The sequence below is a fragment of the Stegodyphus dumicola genome, chromosome 1, assembly GCF_044657685.1.
Source record: "Stegodyphus dumicola isolate Sdum_Otavi_A_Nest chromosome 1, ASM4465768v1".
Classification (NCBI taxonomy): Eukaryota; Metazoa; Arthropoda; class Arachnida; order Araneae; family Eresidae; genus Stegodyphus; species Stegodyphus dumicola.
Genome location: NC_140768.1, coordinates 282125149 through 282148581, shown reverse-complemented (window position 1 = coordinate 282148581; position 23433 = coordinate 282125149).

Below are 23433 nucleotides of genomic sequence, written 5' to 3'. Positions count from 1 at the left end.
GCAGCCGCCAAAACAAGCAAGAGTATTTCAAAGACAACCTCTACAGCTTGAGTGGAAATGTGCGACAGATGTTGTGTCTCGATATCTGTGACTCAGCAACCGAACTAGAAAATAATCTACGGGTCACGTGATGGGAGGTAAAATTCATCTGAGTATGTTGCTCGAACAGTGTACCAACAAGATTGTTATTCTTTGTATTTGTAGCTGTAGTCTTCCTGCAAATAAATATTTGTTTTTATCTTCGTTCAAGTGCGCAATGCCTTATTATCTTAATTATAGTACCAGGTTGTCTTTTTTCGGTACTTTTCCGTTTTGCCGGCGCAAGCGATAAAGTCGCCAATAATGGTACAACCGATGCCAAACGGAATATTCTCGCTGGTAACCTTTTACGCCTCATTTTCAAAAGAAGTCGCAGCTTTTTCTTATCAGATTGATTGTTTTTTTCAATACTGGCATATAATTGCATAGAATTTTTATCAGATATTTCAGTTTCATGTCTAAGGCTGTTTTCGGTAATTAAGTCAATTAGGATGCAATCACAGCGTTTATCCGATGCCGAAAATATAGAAAAGGTAAAGTCAAGGGTTAAATTCAATTCTAATGAGAATGCATTAGCGAAGTAAAGCACTGCAGTTTTACATAATTTCTAAGTAAGCTATTCGTACGAATTGAAATATTTCTTGCATTTAATCTTATGTTCCAAATTAAGATTTAACTTGAAATTAATGTAGATAATTACTGAGAGCATTAGATTTTTGTAGAGTAGTTTACGTGAGATGTGATCGCTTGGAGTCACGTGATATGAACCGGCGAATCAGGATGTTGAACCATGAAAGCATAGTAAATTCTTAAATTAATGTCTTTTTACAAATTTATTGTCTTTATTTATTGGCTTTTTATAAAATTTTAAGCGATATTACAATGTTTATGCCTTCAAAAAAAGAATTTTTAGAACTAACATTTTTTTAAATATTTTTTTTTGTGTATACTGTATGTTGTCGCCAATAAAGTCTGCTTGGCGAGATTTGCGTCGGCTAAACGGAAAAGTACCCTTTTTTCTTAATGGTATGACAAGAAAGTGTTATGCACTTAATTCAATTTTGCGATTTAGCTATTCATTTTTTATGTAGGATTTAACAGTACTTATTTCCCTCCAGATTATATACAATGAAATTACTAACTCGCACATATATACAATGAAATTACTAACTCGCACAGATAACAACAATTCCTGAATTCTGTGATGTCGTCTACTATCACTATTTTATTTTCACTTATTATTTTTTCTGCTTTTTGGATTTCCCATAGAAATTTAACTTTATTGTGAGGTTACTGATATTAATTTTTTCTTCATTCCACAATGAACAACTTAACGAGTTTTTGAAAAAATCTGGTCAATCTGCAACTCGCTTAATTAATTCATCTCTAGTTAATCGGGAGTTGACTGCAACTAAAAATTCGAAGTGATGAAAGAAAGGTAAGATAAAGACGTTAAGTAAAAATAACTGAAAAAGTCACTTTAATGTTTCGGTCTTAGTAAAGGAATTAAAGGCATCTAAAGTTAAATAAATAATCAAAGGCATCTAAAGTAAAGTAATATAAAAGGAATCAAAGGCTTCTGCATTTTTTAACCATCATCTTAAAACTTGGTACCATAAGCTTGTGAAATCTTTCACAGAATGACCACATTCACAGGCACTGAATAAAATTAATAAGACTTTTCTTTTAATAGTTGTTGTTTCTAGATAATAACTAGATTATTATTGTCTAGAAGCTATTAAAATTGAATTTAAATCATAGTTTTGAAATACGAATTTGAAATATTAAGTACCAAATTGTAAAAATATTAATCATTATAATTTATAAAGATTTGAAGCAATTTATTAAAAACATGTACTAACCTTTTCTTTCAAATATTTTCAACTCTAAATAAGGCATTCTAATTCACAAATAAAATTCCTTTTCACACAGAAGTTTAAACTATTTAAAACAATTAAGCCAAACGTATACATATTGAGGTACAAAGATTTCTCAAAATCATAAATTTATAATGAACACCATCACCTTTTCAAGTGAATAATTGAACGAGCTTAACTGTAGCGTTAACTAAAGAAAGGGACACGAGACGATGAAGGAAACAACATTTTGTTAAATTCAGATGCAAGTTTTATATTTTCGTAACAAATTTAAGACCTTTTCTAAGAGAATATAGCAGCCTTTCTCTATTAGTGTGCAAAACATTAACCCTTCCAGGCCTAGTTTACACCTATTCGATATGGGGAACAGTTGGAAATACTATGCAACGGTATGAAATATTAATTCTGCAAAGTAAAGTCCTTAGAGAAACTGCTAATGCTTCTCTGCTTAGATGAAATAGCACATTATATACAGAGTAAAAATTGTAAAATAAAATTCATTTTCAAAAAATTCATTTCCAAAACTGCTGCATTATGAAATTCATTTCCAAAACTGCTGGCAATTTTTACTCCAGCATTAAACCCCATCAAAGTACTTGATCTCAATTTGAAGTCAAGAACAAGGACAATGAAAGATGCACGCATACATAGCATACTCTGTTTTTTGTAACCCCATCATCATTTTAAGGTGCCACTTTTCAGACATTTAAATGTTCAAGAAACACTTTAAATGTTCTTCACAGATATCCCATAGTTAATTATTACGCTGGAAATGAATAGAAGGAACTATTCTGAGGAACTTTAGAATACTTTTTCAGTAGTTTGAAGTGGTAACTACTGACTGTGCCCTGTCATTCTGAGAAGATCTGTACAAGTACTTTTGTGTAAGAAGTTCCAGCTGTTTATAAGGTGTTTTCTCGATCCTTCCAGCATGCCTTCGTGGTGTAACGGTACCACACTTTTCGAGTCCCTGCGAGAGAATTGCATATTTTTCACGTGTCTGCGTAAAAAAAAAAAAAAAAAAAAAAAAAAAAAAAATTACCTAATGACTCTTGGTATACCAAGCAGAGCTTCTAGCTATCAGTGCTGCAATTAGGTACGCGAACACATGTCAACAGCAGAAATTCTCCGTACTCAGCGGTTCGGCATCAAGTCGGACGACTATCGTAGGTCAAAACAGTCGGAGTCCTTTGCTATACCGAATTCAGAAACAGCTTCTGGCAATGCATATCTCACAAAGACCCACTTTAAAATGGGTTCCCGCTCATACAGGGATTCAAGGGCAATGAAGCCGCTGACATACTGCCCAAGCAGGCAGCCAACTGCACGGATATATTAGAACGACCAACTAAACTTTCTTGGTTTTACATTAAGCGAAAAACTTTGACAACACTGCTAAAAAATTGGCAAAGTAGATGGACAGAGGCAGAGGTAGGACGAAGGGCATATCGCTTACTACCAAAAGTTAACATAGAAATAAAGACCCACTGTGCTAGCCTAACACAGTTCTTGACAGGTCATGGACCATTCCAATTATTCCTCAACAGATTCAGACTTAGGGATACTCGGATACTCTTTTCTGCGAATGCGGAGAGGAAGGAGGCACGGGCCATTATTACTTTTATTGTGTACATACAAGAGCCTGGCACTTGAAGAAACCAGTGGAATGTGCCTGGGCAATGTGGACGTCTAACACTCTCAAAAACAGAGTAGCCCTTGGTAAATTATTATTGGTATTATGTTTCAAACGTTCAGAATTTAAAACAGATAACCAGAATAACGTTTGGTGCCTGCAGTTATCAAACTATAGAAACTGTTATTAGTATGTAATATTCAACTTTTTTACTTTGGATGTTTCCCACCGTGATGGTATATAATTCCGCTTGGTTTATGTCCGTGTTAGGAAGTCATCATAGCAATGCACTTAGTCACTCTACCGTGGCGGCCGAACTAAAAGATGGAGAACAATAATTCGTTACTGCCAGGATTTGATGAATGGGTTCCCTAATCCCCAGTCTCCCTTTAATAAATGTCATCAAGTTATCATCGATTCTGTGGGCATTCAATCCATGACGAACCCGTAGGCACCTAACAATATTAAGCTATGCCAGATGTCGCAAAATTTATAATGAATTCATTAAGATATGGAAGCCTACAAACTTTCCATGAATATTACTAGCACCACTCGCAAAATGTTCAGAAAATAGATTCTGATAAGACTGCTATTTCTCCCTCTTTGGAGCGCGATACGTCTTTTGCAAGATTTCAAAATGCTTTTTCATAAGATAAATTTGTAAACAAATTTTTTCTACTCCTAAGCCTTACCCTAACGTTTTGCTTGATTCTTTGCTTTGTATAAATCCCTAAAAGAGTATTGTAGACATATGATTCAGAATCTATAAAGCTGATACTCAGAAAAATGCATTTCGATGCAAAGGATTTCTTCGCAAGGAAAAATATTATTTGAAATTTCTTTTTTTTTTTTTATGATTTTCAAAAACCCTTGGGAAAATAGAACAAACACATCTAAAATATATTTTCATGCCTTGCGGATAAGTTAAAAATCCTACTCTTTCGCAAATAATCGCTTCCTTTAGTAAATATAATATGCCTGAAATATAAACCAACTAGTAAAGAAAAACTCCGTCCATAAGTAGTACTCATTTTTAAAAGAAGTTATGGTACCAGAACTGGAATAGCTTGTCGATAAGTTAAATGAACTCATAATGCTCCTAACGATTGTGTCTATGCTGATTGTAGAAAAACCTATTGAACTGCGTAGCGACTTATTACCGAGTTCAAGTACAAGTCGAGAGAAGAGTTAAAACACGCTTTTATCCACTCAAAGAAATAATAACAGATGGCTCCTTCTCGGGCTTACAGGAAAACCTCCACTCGGGCTTTCTAAGAAAATAAGAAACGAATGTAATACTAAACTAAAAGCCTTAGCCGAAGCTCAATACAATTACCTGAAGTAGTTGGCCCTTAATTAAGTCAGCCGGCGATAAACATTCACGTACAATACGGCTGAGTGTAGCTGGTTTAGTAACGAAGCAGCTTAAACACGTGCCACTAAGAACACCTAAGTTCTCTTACTGAATTAAGAGCCCACCAGCGGCGGAGCGGTAAAGTCTTTGAACACTGATAGTTCGATCCGAGGTTCGAATCCCGCGAACGGGCTGGCTTCATGGGCATTTTCGTGGGTTTTCCTCATGTGTAACGTGTATATATGCCAGCTTTCCTCAGAAAATCCTCCATAAAGGCATTCCTCCTCTTAGGCAAATAGCCCTCGAGACTTTCCTGTAATAACATAAACCAAACCAAACCTACGGACGTAAGCTGAACCTTCCTTAAATAGTATCTCATTTACTAAAAACGCGAAACTAAAAACTCATTCTGGTAGGGAGTTGCAAGTGGGAAAGAAGAATTTAAAGGAAAGGGTTTCAGAATTAAAAATAACTTTTATAAAATCAAAAGAAACTTTACAAACTAATTGATTACGGCAATGCACTCTAGTGCTATCTGTCTAAGAAAGGGCATGCCTTTATGAAGAGCTTTTTAATGAACAATAACTCGTATTTATATTACAGACGGTGCAAACTCAAAAAAAAAAAAAAAAAAAAAAAAAAAAAAAAAAAAAAACATACAGCTAACTCATTCGCCAGGGTTCCTATCTAGTGCCAGTAGATTAAAACATTAGAAACAAAGTATCATAATTGACTGTTATAAATAAACTATTGTCAAAGAGAAACTGTATTAGAAAGTACTATATTAAAATTATTATTCTAATTTGTTGAAAACGTTTCACATGTAACGGAAATATTCATAAATGTATACATCAGTTAAATGTACATGTCGGCTACAGTTGTTTTTGCATGCCACGCCCTTTATTACATTCTTTTTAACCTGTTTTATTGCATTCAAACTATGTGTGAGTTATTTTTACTATATCTAACATTAAATAAAAACAAAACTGTAGTATTTCTCAATAAATCATTTCCCTGCGTACTCTGGAAACGGCCTATGCTCTGATAAGTTGCAACAATTTTTATTAAAAATTATATAGCATAGAGTACATCTGACGGTATGTTTCCGTCAGATGTACTCTATGCTAAATATAAATTCCATATGCTTCTGATAGCACGTGTTGGTTAAATGTGCTGCCGGCTAAATGTATTACAGACTAAACATTTTGTTGTCAAACATGCCACACCTAAACATCTTGTCGCATATGTGTAGGCGATTTGTACTTCCGTACTCTTTTAGCAGTGTGAGAAGAAGTGTATTCGTAAATAAAAAATGTCCAAGTTCTAGGGAATTGCGACCCATTTGCAAACAAACGTAGCCAGCAATTTTTGCGGTCTACACTCTTCGACCTAAAATTTCAAATCTGCAAGGTTAAAACTTTCTTTTCTTTCCTATGTTTATTTTTGTTCTGTAAAGTAAGCTAAAAAATCTCCACGTTTTAAAGAACTTTTGCTTGATCTTCAACCCTGACTACTTTTATGCTCGCAGTTCGCTATCTTGTGATATTTGCTGGTAATTATTATTTTTATTTTGCCCAAATTCTACTCTCAGTAGATAAATGAGAAACAGCATATTCTCGTACAAATATTTAATAACGTTTCACAGATATCTTCTAATTATCAAATTTCAAATGCGTAAATATTATATCACTTTTCATTTCTCTTTAGAATGCTAACAGCTTTTTCAGCATCTTTCTCAAATTTGCTCAGTTTTTTTCGGAATAGCTAAAGGCCTAATAATTCCTGTTTTGTGTGTGGGATTTCCCTTTCCTTTTAACTCTTAGCTTCTTAGATTTTCTGCTATTTCTCCTCTTCGAGTTTTGTCAATCATTTCCTAAGACAATGATTGAACAACTTTCCAATCTTCAGTATCTTCGTATTCCATTTATACTATTAGTTTTCAGTTTGTTTTGGAGTAATCCAATTATTTTCTTTTTTCTTGCTATTCCTGATTTTCTGAAGTCTGGATTTCTTCCATGTTCAGGATTTCTGTCTACTTAAATTGGTGTTGTTCTTGAGAAATTTAAAGTTTCATTCATTTTTGATTTTGTCTTAGTTTCTCTGCATTATAATATTACTCTTTTCTATTTCATTTACTTTAGTCATGAAGTTGTTGTCCAATAAATTTCATTTAATTAATGCCGTATAATCTTGAAACGCTTCAAATAGTTTATTTTTAAAAATACAAGAAGTGTGTTTATTTGCAGTCACTGATATTTATCTTCTTTGTTAGCAGCATCTGTGCTTTATCCTTCTTCACAGAAACTAACTTGTATTACTAAACTTATCAATGCCTAGACATCGAACCCACCAGCGGCAAGTGGCAAAGTCACTGAAGACTGGTGGTTCGCCAATTATCATCTTTTAGTTCGGGCACCACTTGTAGGGTAATTAAGTTATTTTTAAGGAGGAGACGTGAAAAATAAGCAATGTCCTGGCCAGGACTGGAAACCTGGACCTTTCGAATAGACGTCAAGTATGCTTCCAATTACACCACGAAGGTATGCGGAAAGGAGGGAGAAAATACCTTATATCTTCATGTGCAACGGTGATGCGAATCAGTTTTCCTTAGAAAGTGCTCCACGAAGCCATCCTTCCCCATAATTCAGTAAACTGCATCAAATAAAATCCTTAAAATCCTTGCCTATTCATCGATCTGGGAGCTTATATTTATAAGATCGAATTAATATTTATATCACATACTTTTTCACTATGTGAAGGCGCTATGGAGCAGAACCCACTCAGTCGCCTTATTAAAATAAGGCAGCTAGCATTTAAAACTCGCTAACGTACATTCTACGCTATCAGATTGTTTTTAATGTAACCGATCTCGTTCGAAGAGCACTTTTGTGAATTTAATGAGATTTTTTAATGGATTGCACTCACGCCTTTAAAAAAAATCATTATCTTGAGAAATTTATGCAAAAATCTGAACATTGAAGATCGAAAGTAACAAAAACATCCACCATCACTGGCAAGATCACTGGCAAGAAAATAATGATGGCAGAAACATACATATTTTAGACTTTATGTTATACACACAAAACATAAGCATACACTGAAATAGAATAACTGGAAAATATTCATTTACTTATAATACAACGCTCAATTAAAAAAATGCATACACTAATGAAGGACAACTGATATTCTAAATAATTTAAATTCTATAAGGTTAATTTTTAACTCCTCTTCTGCATCATGTATAATAATGCACAGACTCTGTGTACAAAATTTCCAAATGATTTATAAGGAACTTCTAGAGTTATCATGGTTGCTGTGAACATAAATCATTAAAAAAAAATCAAAAATCGCATTTAAAGTTTCCAGATTAACGTTACATATTTACACAGTTGTTCACGTTGCCAACCGAAAATGAGAAAATGTTCATAATAAAAATACTGTGCCAGACTCTTCAGATGTACCGAAAGGCTTAAAAAATAACATGATAAAGGGTGAAAACTGCATCTTTAATTTGCCCTTTAAACTTTCATTTCCGGTCTTGAAGACAGTTACTTCCGGCTTATCTTGTCTCTGAAAAACTGGTATATCTCTACTTCTAATGAAAATATCAAGAAAAGAAAATTTGTGTTTGATAGCTAAAACTAAATAAATAAATTGTGTTTGATAGCTAAGAATGTAGTCTTTAAAAATGTTAATAAAAAAATAAAAAGTGAAATGTTTAGCCTAAATCGGCCTTTTGAACAATCGTAAAGGTAAAGGACTCTCTCGTATCATATCACACCAAGTTAGTCGTAGCTGTTGTCATGGTTAGAGCAGTAACATTGCTGTGGAACTAATTAATTTTATGCAAATTAATGCATAAATTCTTATTTTCTCCAATTTTAGGGAATTTCCTAGAACATCGCGGATACCACACTTCTCTGCAAATCAAGCCTCAAGTTTGGCATTTTTTTATTTTTATTTTTATTTATTTATTTTTTTTTTATTTTTATTTTTATTTATTTTTTTTTAATAATTGCTAGATTATTTTCATATTTAAATAAGTATTCTTTTAGAATTTCCACAAAAGTACACTACAAAAGGATAATGCTTCAAAATACAAGTTCCAAGTCAGTTTAAGTCTTAAGTTTCGCTGACTTCTTGAATACGAGAAAATATCGTTTTCGAAGTTATATAAAGTCGTCTTTTGTTGCCTATGAATGGCAAAAAACTTTTACTGTTGAACCGTCTGTTTAAACGTTTTTTTAAAAAATATGCTGCTTTTAAAGAAATTTTCAAATGTTGTTCAAATGTTCAAAAATGCTGTTTCAGAAATTTTAGAGCGAAGAACGATAAAATCAAAACGATTCGAGCTAGAAATTTTTAAATACTAACTGCACTTACTATCACTTCGTTCTTTACATTTTCCATCGTTTAAATAGCGACTGTGAAGAAGCATGACACCCAGTCGACCAATCCAGCTGGTTACAAATCATTGATCGGACGTTATTGTAGATTTTTTTTAGAAACTGAAGGCCTGAGACGTGAGAAAATCACTTGTTCCATCGCCGGAACTCGAACCACAGATCTTCCAGTACTAACTGGATGTGCTGCTCTTACATCAGGATAGTATGCAACGGGGTATGTCACAAGTCCTTACATATTTAAAGAAGAAATCTATGAATATATATATATATATGTGATGATAAAATTTAGTTTGGCAGTCGGGAACTTTTGAAGAATCACAAAAATCACTTGGTATTCCAAATATACCTTTATTACTTGTGGCACTTCACAATGGGGGGGGGGGCAATCTGCACCGCACAATTCTGATGACGGCGCATTACATTTTAAACAAATGCAGCAAAGCAAGAGACGTCCTTCAGCCAGCAAGCACAAGCAGGTAGGATTGCAACAATATTTACAGTAAAATTTTTCGTTAATCTGTTTGGCTAAAACCTATAGGCAATGCAGAAGTGTTAAGATGACATAATGCGGAATACGTTTTCAGATATAACGCAGTTTAGAGAAAGTTATTACTAGAGAAAAAGTGCCCAAAATAAAAATGAGCAATTAAGAGGCATTTTAAATTATAATTTTGATTTGCACTTTTTTATCTTACACACACACACACACACACACACACATATATATATATATATACCATAATATAATACATAAAAACGCCGCTTAATTAAATAGTAATCTTGCTGTAAAATAGTGGTGTTGAACTTGTTCTCAGCATTTGATGGTTTCATAAAATAAATTTTTACTTATTTACTCCAAGTCGATTCCCCCGGGGGGGGGATAGGTGTTTTCACAATAAAATGGCCACCACTTCTAGCCTTACTAGTGGCCAAGCCTAAGTCGGCTAAGTGCCCGCCAACAACAACAACAACGATACAAAAAAAAAAAAAAAAAAAAAAAAAAAAATTCTATTCTGAAAAAATAAATGAGGCCGTGAGCTATGAAATAAATTGCGCTAAAAATACCAGTTTACCTTTTGTGCAAATTTCGTAGCTTCTGAATTTCTTCTAGAATTTTTGATTCCTTCCCCCCCCCCTTTAAGGTTCTGGAAATTCTTAAGAATCCTCATAAAACAGATTTCAGTCGTACGGACAAAGGTTTTCATACTTAACCCTTTGTAAGATATCCCATGTGCCAGACGATTTTGGTCTTCTGTGGAAATAGTCGTGTTATAGAGAAAATGTTCAACACAGCTGTTTATTTATGCTCTTAGAAATGATTGTCCCTTCAGACGTGTTCGCGATAGAAGAGTTAGGTGTTAAAATTATTTATCTCTTATTTCTATTTAAATTTATTTATAAAATTGTTTATTTATAAGTAAATTTAAATAGATTTAGGCTTATTTAGTAAATTTATTTATATTCAAATACATTTATTTAAAATTTATTTATAAAATTCAAATTTATTTATAAGAATATTTTTTTCTTAAGGTGAGTATTTAGTGCTATGTTTGATGGCATTTTCGGCTTTAAAACGTGATATAAAGTAAATGTTTATATGTGATGTTCGAAAGAGGTAGTTACAAGCTTTATTTCAAAAACATTAATTTTAAACATATATTTTTATCGTGAGGTTTCTTAAGCTAAGCCGCCAAATATTATCGCCGTGTATTTATTATATTTGAAGAAATTAAATAATGAGGAATCTGCAGAAACGGATGTATGTTTTTCGCATTGTGATAAACCAACGGTATCTAGACCCATCCAATAGCAATGTTTCGCTTAATTATCAAAGCTTAAATAATTCGTTCATTATCTTTAACTATCTTGTAGAAAATCGCACCATCTTTTTGCAAAACTAAATTAATAAATAATAATGTTTAGCTATACTTATGAAATGTGCTATTGTCTAAAAATTAATCTTCAGAAAATCATATTCATATGCTTCCTTGTGTTTCTCTTTTTTACTCCAAAGGGGCTCTGTCTCTGAATGACTATTATCTTCGTTTTGCGATTTTGCGTTGGTTCACTATAAATGTACGTTTCACTTTTCAAACTGTTGCCACCAAATGTTAGAGTCCTGCATTATATTTGATGAAATTAAATAATGAAAAATGTTCATAAATGTATGCATATTTCTCGCATTGTGATAAAACAACGGTACATAGAACCATCGAATTTTGAATGACGTAATCCTACTGCGAATATGGGCACGTGAAAGACCAACTATGGAATTTGGAATTTGTTTTATTATCGGTTTCATATTTTGTAAAACTTTAACGAATTTTCGATTAACAACCTCGAGGATTTCAAAGCGAGCAATGGCAACGTCGCACAGAAAAAACATTTTTATCTCCAGCGCGCGGGACTGTGTATCTTAAATTCTAAAGATATGCTCATTTTAAAATTATTTTGCGATATTGCTCTTGACTTGAATTTTATAATTTAAGTGCGAAGACCATGATATTTATTAGATAAAGGCAACACACAAAATGTTAAAAAAAAGCTCCTTTGGACGTAATTTAAAATCTGAAAGGTTGCTTCATCAATGCTAAAACCGTTTTCATTAAAATTATCTTATATTGAGAAACATTTTAATTGACAGTACGTGTGCTAAGACCAATATTTAACGACATAAAACCTATAGATACTCTTTTGGAATACACTGTGAAAGAGCTCAAATCTAATTCCCGATTATGACAACAATATAGAAAAAAATTTATAAAAATATATCATAAATGCAGTATTAGCATGAAGACAGTATAGAACAGCTGAAGCAGAGGGGAAAAAAATACGGATACGAAGCACATAGAAGCATTCAGAAATTTCAACAGTTTCTACACATAAAACAGGAAACATATGATTTCTCCCTATCTTTTCAGTCGCAGAGTCTTCCGATAAGTGACTAGTATATTTATTTAACAAATCATCTTACCAGATAAGACTCTTAATCGCTGACTTTAAATAATTTCAAACAATAATATATTTTATTCCGCTTTATTTGCTAAATTAAACTTAAAGGGAACCTTTTCGTGTTTTCACAAGCATATCACATAATTAAAACTAAAAAAAGGTCTGAAGCAGTAGTGCCAGCTGGGCTCTTAGAATAACGCATATTTTCAACTTCTGTGTATATACACAATGCGCACTTAACGATCCAATACACACCCGACTTAACGATCATAACTCACTCGAGACCTGAATGTCGTTTTATTTTCGGTTGACCTCACAGTTAAAAAGCAAATGATCGCGAATTTCGGAATGAATGGGAGTGATGGAGGATGCACTAAACATATAAAGGTTTTTACTGCAAATTTCCTGTCTGTAGGATGTAGCAAAATAAACTTAGATCAGAAGATAAACAGAGAAAGGTTTATTTTGTTTTTGGAGTTTTTATTTTAAATTAGAGATGAAACGAATAGTAAAGTTTCTATAGTCCTAAAACAGGGATTCTCAACTAGGGGGTGCGTCCACTTGTAGTAGAACATAATTTAATGTTTTTAGATAATTATTATGATTTAATGTTTTTTCATAGTTATTAAGATTCGCTGTGAAGCAACAACGAGTTCGAAAAATTCTTACTTTGAGTGTTCCATGATAATCGTTGCGTAAGCCTTATTCCTTAAAAAGCTTGTTATACTATCTTTATGTTTAAAATAAATAATATGTAACACATAAGTGTGAAAGTTATATAAAAATAAATATGCAGTTTTTTTAAAGAATAAAATAAGCATTTATTTAAATTATGAAACACTCTAAATGTTTTGTTTCGATTTTGAGTTTTCATCAATACCTACACACTCTTTTTATTTAGTTGCTAAGTATTTAGTTTTAGTTTATGAATATAAAAATTATTTTTATAAAAAGTTTAGTATTTATCAACATCTTGAATTCTTTTTGTTGTTTAATTTCTAAAACACCTTTGAAAAATAATCTAAATCTAAAGACTTTCAGATTTTATATTACGCCCAAACGGGCCTTTCTTTCATAAACATGAAAATTTTTAAAACACCCTTTACACAAAAATAAGGCAGCTCAAGTACAAATTGTACAAAGATTTCCTGCCAGTGGCGCGTCTTGTAACTAATTAAATGTACTTAATCGTAGAGTTTCTATTTAACCTGTCTTAATTTAGACAGTTTTTTCATCTCTGGCTTTCGTATAAAACAACATGTTACCGATAATTGCGCAATCACTGGCCCTATTTCTAATTCCTATTTAAAATTATGGGTATTTTTTAATTTAATGTAAATGTTTCTAAACTTGGGAGCTTCCCTCAGTTCATCATTGCCTTTCTAGAATCGGAAATTTTCGAATTTGGCATGGTACATTTTATTTCTACGTATTTTTCCTCGTCATCCAACTTAATTTTCAACATGGCATCCACCGCAAGACACATGCGCACTTTGAGAGCATTTGGCTGAACGCCATATTGTGCTAAAAACTTAAATACAGCATAGCTTAAAAATTTCCGATAAACATTCTCGCGCGCTGGAGATAAAAATATTTTATTCTCTACATTGCTGTCTCTGCTCACTTTAAAATTGTTGAGTTTTTGAGTCAAAATTTCCTTAAACGTTTACAAAATATGAAATAGACAATAAAACAAATTCCAAATTCGGTCTTCAGGTGTCCATGTTCGAGTGGAGGACTATGTTATTCAGAATTTGATGACGGATACCGTTACTTTCTCACATACATACATTCATTCATCTAGATTTTTCATTATTTAGTTTCTTTAAATATAATACAGAGCGATAATATTTGGTGGCAACAATTTGAAAAGCGGTTTGACGCACAATGCCGTTTTGAGACTAATAGCAGTTTTGAGCTAACGCTCATTTGGGCAAATAAGTAATGAAATGAAGATAGAACGAAGAAGGATGAACGATTTGCAGACAAACGTGCCGTGTGTTAACACATAATTTATTTTTGAACATTCTTGAAAAATATATTTGCTTCATCAGTACATAATGGCTGCGAATAAGCGCCTCAGGATTTATCTATGACGTATTACATTTCTGAAAGAATACAGGAAACCAAGCAGCAACCAGACGACGTAAGTTAGCGAGAAGAAGAAGTGTTACGAAAAAGAAGAGCGAGCGAGATTGTGAAGCAACGTCTTTACGGATTACATTTCGGATCACATTACAAGAATATTCACATTAAGCGAATTAAATTTCAGATACATAACTGATTAATATTCGGTTGCTGGGCTAAGGTATCATTACATTCCCGGAATAATTGCGCATTAGGGTACAAATGACGGATCACATTTCAGAATTGCAGGAAGTAAGGATTATTATTAGGAGAGTTATTGGTTTGCTATTTTTAGAATAAAGAGGGGAATATGGAGTTTAAAGGGCTAGTGTTGATTTATTATTTGAAAGGTAGATAGTTTACATCTTCCATATACAGTGGAACCTCGAGATACGAGTTTAATTCCTTCTAGCATTGAGCTCGTATAGCAAATTACTCGTATCTAGAAACAAACTTCCCCATTGAAAATAATGGAAATCCAGTTAATCCGTTCTGCACCCCCAAAAATATCAGCATAAAAATAATTTTTTCTATTAAATAACACTGGTAAATAATGTAACCGTAGTTTTCCTTTTTTATGATAGCTTACGACACCGACCTTTAACCTGCTTCTTGTTAATCCACACCAACAACAAAGCTCTGAAAAGAGTTTTGGACGGGTTTGGGAGTAACAATAATTCCTTTGGCTACATCAAGTTTCTTAATTTTTTGTCCTGCTTCTTCGGAATGGTGCAGATCGTCGATATCAAAAGGCTGGTTTTCGCCAGAACCGTCACTCTTATATTACACCACGCTTACGTTCATGTATGATTTCTTTCTTAATTTCATCGGGCACGGCTTCCTTGTTTTTCTTTGCAACACTATCTGAAGCAACAATCTTCTTGGGAGGCATCGTGAAATAATTATTTTCATGTTAAATGTAATAACCAATTGACTCATAAGCCCACAAACATGTTGATCAAAGAACATTGAGTGATTTGACGAGGGGATTCCGTGAGTCAAGCTGGATAGGCAAATGACCCCACGCATACCAACAGCCTGGTTCATTTGTAATTACTCGAGTCAATTCTCGTATTTAGAGACAAACCTTTCGCTCATACTTTCCTCGTATCTCGAATTTCTCGTATATAGAGATGCTCGTATCTCGAGATTCCACTGTGTACATTTTTAGCTTTGGAAAAGAGGGGAACTGATGTACTAGGGACGGTGAATGGGATAAGCAGGTTGACAGCCGTTGCCCAGAAGGATCTCGAATTTTTCAACTCTCACCAAGCATTCAAATCAGAATAGAAAAATGAAATAGTTATTTAACATTAAAATTATCAAAAAAGCACCTTAGATCGGCAACTTATTGATAGTTGCCTTAGATTGCCTTAGATCGATTTCGAAAGGGATCTGTCATAGATCCTGCTTCTTCAAATGAAATGCAATTAGAGAAACGTAAACTACTACTGGTAGTATCTCGATGTTTCCGGCAAATCATGCGTGGCAAACCATACGTTTACAAACGCTGCGTGGCGCTCATGATTCTAGTTGTCTAAAAGTCGAATTACTTAGCTATGATCATTGAATTTTGAACTGTTAATTGAAATATGAAATCTTAACCAATTTATTACCCACAACCAACAACGGCTAGCAATAAAATCGTTTTTCACTGCCCGAGCTTAATTCCCGTTAAATGGGTTGCACAAGGGAGTTTTCTTGGTTTTTCTCTCCCATGTATATATTTATAGTTTATACATATTGTTACGGTTTATGTATTTATTTATCTATTTTTAGTAGAATTGTAATTAAAATTGTTTTATTCCTTTTAGTAGAATTCTAATTAAAATAGTTTTATTCCCCCCGTGCAATGCAGCGCGCGACGAGTTTTAAGAGAAAGCTACGCCGAAAAATTAAAAATACAGGAGCCAGCGCTTTTAATAAATAGATATCTCGTAATAATTCAGAAGTCAAACAACAAAAATCAGCGTTATATTTTCAAAAAAAACTTTAAAAAAAAAATTTTTTTATTTTTTATTTTTTTGCCTTCGGCTTTTAAAGAAATTATGTTTTAGTTCTGGTTTCATCAACAGATGGCGCCACTTGCTTATTCTTGCCCAGGCTTTCTTATCTTATCTAATCATTATTTCCTATTTTGCTCATTTGCTGTTTTGCAGCTGAGAATGGTGGTCCGGAAACAAGTCCTGTGAAAGTTTTGAAAATATAACACTGAATTTTGTTGTTTTACTTCTGGATTATTATTTGTTCGGCGTGTTATTGTGTCTTAGATATCTCGTAATTTATATTTAAATTGAAATAATTCAATTATGTGTTAGCTGTAACTGTAATTCTGCTTTTTTGCTTTTCAGAAACCTCGAGAAATTGCGAGAAGCTTCTCGTGACTGATTAAAAAGCTTATAAAAGCCGAAGCGAAACATATCAGTTCAGTTGTTTACCTAGTGCTGCTATTGATTATAGCAAATTCTCGGTGAGATCGGATTAGCTTTCTCTGTGCGTTGTATTGCGTTCTGTTTAACGTTTTAGTATTTCAAAATATAACTACTGTGAGATATTGTACGAATATCTCTGAGGAAATATTTCAGGATTTTGTTTTCTCTTGATAAGAATAAATTTTATTTACTTTGGATAAGACTTGTGTCTTCAATCTGTCACGAACCCATACGCATGTAACAATATGTTTATGTATATATACATTTCTATAAGTGTAACGTGAATAGGAATAAATTTCGTTTAGAAAATCCTGCACGAAGGCATCCTTTAGGCATATATCCTACGAATACATTTGCCGGAATCAAAGTAACCATTTTTTTTAACTATGATAAAAATGAATTATGTGGATAAGGTTTTATTCAAAATCCATACCAATCAAAATTTGCTTCCTTTGCCTGATTTTTAACTAAGCGGAAATTTTTTTTCTCGTTTTTACTTCCTTGTACGAAATAAAGGAAGAGTTGTAATCGCGAAAAATTTCGGGTATAACATTTCAACTAAAATATCCATTTCAACTGCTCTCGAAACCATCTGAACGATGTTTCTGAGTAACATCTGTACTACTAAGGTCAGTGATTAGTATAAACTGAACAATAGCTCATTTTCATTGGATTTTTTTTCAAAAAATTTTACAGAAATTTCATTGTTTATTACTACGGTCAACTCCCAGAAACCGGGGACGGATTACTTGGATTTGACATAAAAGGAAATGTTAAAATCTTTTATTGCGAAACAATGGAAAAATTATTATCACAAACCCTTAGCGTAAGCCATATTTACGAAAAATACAAAAAAGAAAAATTATTTCTAATTAGGTAGAGCTAACAGATAATATCAAGTTTTTATTATTTTGTAAATTTATTACATGATGCATCGTTAGACACTACACGGCATAGGAAGAATGCTCCGTGGAGGATGTTTCAAGAGAAACTGGCTCATCTCAGCGTTACACAAGGGGAAAACTATGAAAATGCCATGCAGCCATCCCTCTCGCCGAAACTAGAACCCTGGTCCGAACTATCAGTGTTCAGTGGCTTTTACCGCTCAGCCACTGATGGATCTGTGGTATTATTTGGGAGTTATTTTTATCCATAACAGTATATAATTTAAGTATACTTAATCTACTGTAAACACAAATAGTTCTAACTGACGTTTTAAACGCAACTCAATAACATTTTTATAATTTCTTGTATACATTCTTTCTTAATGCCATTTAAAATTTGGTTTCTTCATTTCTCGTGATATTTAATCTTCCGTTAATTACAGTGTATTCTTTTTGTTTTGAACGTTGAAATCATTAACTTTTACAACATAATTTTACGAAAAATACAGTTAAAGTCTTAATAGCATCTTTATGTTAATTATGATATAGGTTATTCTTTTTCCTTGTGTTTTTGACCGCTTTTAGATAAGCCGAGATTTTTGATTACCTGTGAATGTCGTCTCTGGTATTACGCCATTAATCGAGAATCGACTGTATTTTACAATAATGGGGACTTCAGGGATTTACGAAAATGTAATTTGGAGAATAGTAGAAACACGTTCTGTTGATTATTGTGTATCCTCAGGAGAAAATATGTCAGACTTAATTCCGCTACTAATAAATTTTCTAAACCCCTCTGCTATTAAATAACATTGATCTAGTTATATATACAATACTATATACAATTTTTTAGAGATTTATAGTCAACAGCCTGTAAAGTCTATGTATCTTTGGGAACATAAACTATAGACTTTAAAAGGACTGTTGAAGACTTATCTTCTAGTCTTGTGAAACAAAACAGAAACCAGAAGAAGGGTGTATACTTTTATTCGAACACAATTTAAGAAATGACCCAACTTGGGTTTACATAAGACAAGCACTTCTGGCTTAACAGTAAAAAGTAACAAATAACAATGAGTGGTAGATTAGTCTAATGGCTCACAGAATACTTTTAACGCGCAGGAAAGTCTCTGGTTTATAGTAAACTGGCGAGACAAAGCTGAATGGCTAGAAACACTCAACGCCGCTATATCAAGTCGCTAATAATCACAGCACAACGTGGCCTAAACTACACGCTTTAAAAGTAACTTCCGAATCTTTGCTATCTCATTTTACATTCTGGCATGAAACGCGTGGGTGAAAAGAGACTAAAGCGATCACATTTAAAATAAACTATTAGTTATAAAATCTGATGTGTGCACCACATGACTTCCTTGTACAGAATATTAAATTATACCCATTTTTTCTTGCATTTCATTTAAACTTATTGGATTGAATTAAATATACTTCATCGATATGGCATAAACCACAATAGAATGAATGCACTCTTTAAAATTCACTATATTTGTTTACTATAGCGACACTCTGGCCCTAGGTTCACTTAACAGCGTTACATTTCGTTCATTTTTTAACTCCGAATGCACAAAATTTATATCATCTTAAGAATTATTTAATCGTTGCCACATTTTCTATTCAAATACTATAATAAATCTAAAACGATGTATAAAAGAAATTAAGCAAAGAACAAAGAGAACAAAAATGAATTTTCACAGACGATTTAGTATTTCTCATTCAATTAATTGAGTTCTCACTTCGCGACAAGGCAAAAATACATTAAAACTCAAGATGCCTGTATCGAAAATTATGAAGTAAATCTTAAACACTTATTTCCTCGAATAAATTCCAGAATGGATTAAACATGATTTAAGTCGCGATAATAAAAGAAGACGTTATCTTTGCTATTGCGAAGCTTACTTTCTCTAGATTGGCAACAAATCTACTTTTCTGTTGTTTCAAATGTAAACAAGCAATGACCGCCATCGAAAAATTATTAGGCTTAGCGACATTTAAACAACTTTTAAATTGTTGATAATTCTAAAAATATTGCATACAGATTTACTAAAGGCATAAAAACCTTAACCGGAAGATAAGAACAACATAATTCAATCATTTTTAAAGCAAAAAATGCACAATTTACAAACATATAAGAATAAAAAAAATGAGATCACTGAGCCGAGTGACAGAGTGGATATATATATACATATATTTATATACTTTTGGTGCGGCCGATTGCACATCTACATGTTATAGCAGTTCTATGTGCAAAATTCCAACGTTCTGATGCTACTCGTTTTTGAGTTATGCGAGATACGTACGTACGTTCGTATAGAAGCCACGAAAAATTCTCTTCAGAATTCATTTTAAAGCAGTTTTATAATTTTATCAGGAAGCTTAAAGGGGGAAGAAACCATGCTTCTTCAGTACGGTAATAAATTAATTAGAGTGCGCCGATGACCGTTAAAGAAAAAAGTCTTTTTTGTGTGTCATTTTGATATCCTTTTGTCAGCTTATTAGTATCCTGACAAATTAATTCATCTTAATCAAGCTAAAAGGAAGTTATTGTCCCCAAGCATCTAATTTATGAGGCTCTTCTGAATGTAATTTTTAGCTTTTTATTCTCAATCAAAAGTTTATCTTTTAATGAACAATTTCACTTAAACGAAAGCAAAAGAAATTAATCTCGGAGAAAAAGGCATTTTGCATTGTTGAAATATCTTTCTGCCAGGTAATAACTTTTATTTGAGATTTTAAAATAATCTTCAATAGAAAGTTTTTTTTTTTTTTTTTTTTCTCATATCTTTCCGGGAGCAATTTAGTTAAACAGGAAAAAAATATTACTTAGAGGTGAGCTTTTTTCTTTTTTATTACCGTTATTCAGAATTTCATTAACGTTAGAACGAAAAGTATAGAAATTTATCAAGCTATTCTCTATTGAAACTTCATAAATTATTATTCCGTGAAAAGACTTTACTGACAAAGTATTCCTTCCAGTAGGATGTACAGCAAAAGGTGTCAGCTTCTCACATACATCGTTTTAATAACGTTTATGTAAACATCAGAAGCTGAATTATTTCTGGTTGTTTCTTCAGTTACCTTTTTAATTTTATTTCTGATGTTAACTTACAGCTTTATAAGAATATATCTGAAGTGTTACTCTTTTGTTTCAAAAGAATAACACTTCGGATATAATCTTATCCGATGCAATTTTTAAAATTTCGTTTACTTTTTTCTAAATTAAAATCTGCAGACCTGTACACAAACAGAAAACTTTTCAGAGCAGGTTTGCAGCTCTGGACCTAACATTAAAAGCATTTTAAACAGTAACAGAAGAAGGAAGTAAATAAATTATGTTTGTCAATATTAGTGGGCTGCAAATACAAATTCAATTTGCCTTCTATCAATATTGAACCAAACTCTTCGTAAATTCGTGAATTAGATCTTCTTGAATTTTTCCATACCCATAAAAATCTCTCCATGTTAATAATAACTTAAATTTTAATCCATTTTTCCATCCATCTGTAAATATATGGTTTCAGATTCCATTTTCAGCCCTTAAATGACACAGCTTGTTTTGTTTCTTTGTTTCAGTATTTTTCTTTTTCCCTTCACTAAAGGGCATGCTGAATAGTAATAAGTATTTTCTCGACAATTCTTTAGTCGTCTCTCTTTCTTTCACCTGTTACCGTTCTTCGGAATCGCCACACTGGATTTTCATCATCATGAGACTTCGAAGCTATTGTTTCTTTAGAGCTTCGCACTATAATCTTGGCAATATTTTTTTCGATAGGTCCCGTTAAGTAATTATTGTGTCTTTCTGCTTCAGGTTCTTAATTTACATTTAATGAGATACATTCCCAGGGCCTCCGAGATCACGTGACTTATGTACGGCTAATGTAAACAAACAAGGTATATGACCTCGGAGATCACATGATTTATGTATTGCTTATATGCAAACAAACAAGGTTGATGGCCTCCGAGATCACGCCATTTATTTAAAGCTTAAGCAAACAAACAAGGTAGATGACCTCAGAGATGGAAACAAACGAAGTATATGATCTCAAAGATTACTTATAACTAATGCATAGCTCATGTAAACAAGAAGGATCTCTTCTCGTGTAGACTGTATCCCATTGCAACTAAAGGAGACTTTAGTGTTTGAATAGCTGAAACCGCTTGTGCTAAAGTGAAATCTAATTTTTTTCATCCTCTTCTTTATAAATCAGTTAGAATTTAAGTAAAGTTAATGAGGTTACAATTAAGTGCCGAAAGAACAATGCCTCCGGCAATTTGAACAAAATAATATGAGTATTATACAAATCATTTTACTAAATAAATTTGAAGACTCCCCATTTCCGTAATTTCAAACATGTGTATAACAATACCAGAAAGGCATTACCGGGAGCACATTTCACAAGTGCACATCTGCGTAGCCACAAAAGTAGTGGCTTCTAGGATGAACCAATGGGCATGCAGTAATATTTCTGTCATGTCACATCACCTTTTGCGCACTTTAAGATTTAAGCAAGACGGTTGAATATATTTTGGCACTCAATTTTCTGTACAAAATAATTAAAGCATCGTCGATTTCTTCTCAAAAGTTTAATTGCGAAGTTAGATCAAATATAAGCAATTGTGAAGATTTCATTATCTGGTTGAAAGAATTTGAAATAAATACAAACACATGTTGGATAGTCCACAAAAATATGCATGTGAAATATTACTTAATAAGATGAAGGAAAAAATATGTGATAAACATCTGAGCCCAAATGCTATCTTTACATAAACTATGCATATGAGAAAAATATTTACACCAATTACATATGTAAATAGAACTCGGCATTTTTTATTGCAGTCTACATAAAATATTTTTTGTTATCAGTCTATATGAAAAAGATGGTATATAATAATAACTAATGCAGAATGTTATTCAAAGTGAACTTTATTAATTTGCATTCGTATACATTTAGTGTGTTAAATTTCACATTTACTAACCGCTCACTCTTAAATGTACTGTTTATACTATCAGGTTCAATGTTCCGCCTTATTTTCTTCGGGAACATGCAAGGACCTGACTCGGAACAGAGAGCTTACTAAAGCTATGTTCGATAACTGTGGGAAGTAGACAGGATACACAAGAAGGGTATACAAAACCTTTATTTTTCTCTATTTACAATAACTTCGGAATACAAAGACCCACCACTTGTGGTCTAAACGTAAGAATATAAAAATATAACTAAACGCTAACTTAACTTTGAAATAATAAACGTGGAAGATTGGCCTTATATTAACAGGAAGCCGTATGTAGTACAGAGAACTGTTAACACTACAATACGTTTAAAATTATCAAGAGGATCAAACCTCTGGCCTGGAAGGCAACCAGCAACTGAGTAAAACTTCTAAGGTAAGCGGCCTGCTTCGACTAACTGCTTCCTCTCTCGCGCTTGGCAAAAAGCCACAACTTAAATACTTGGCGCTCGCCAGACAAACTTTGCATAAATACGTTAACGCTTATAATTCTGGCCGGAAGTAGAAAATAAGAAGTGATAGTAAAGATTTAAAATAAAATAAACGTTAGTAAAACTTAAGATCCTTACAACACAAGAAATACTCATCAAAGAAGAATGCTTATTCACAACGAATATATTCAATTTATTCACATATATTTTAATGTTAAACAATGGATATAATCAGATCATACAGGATATGAATTCTGAATCTTACACTTTCAA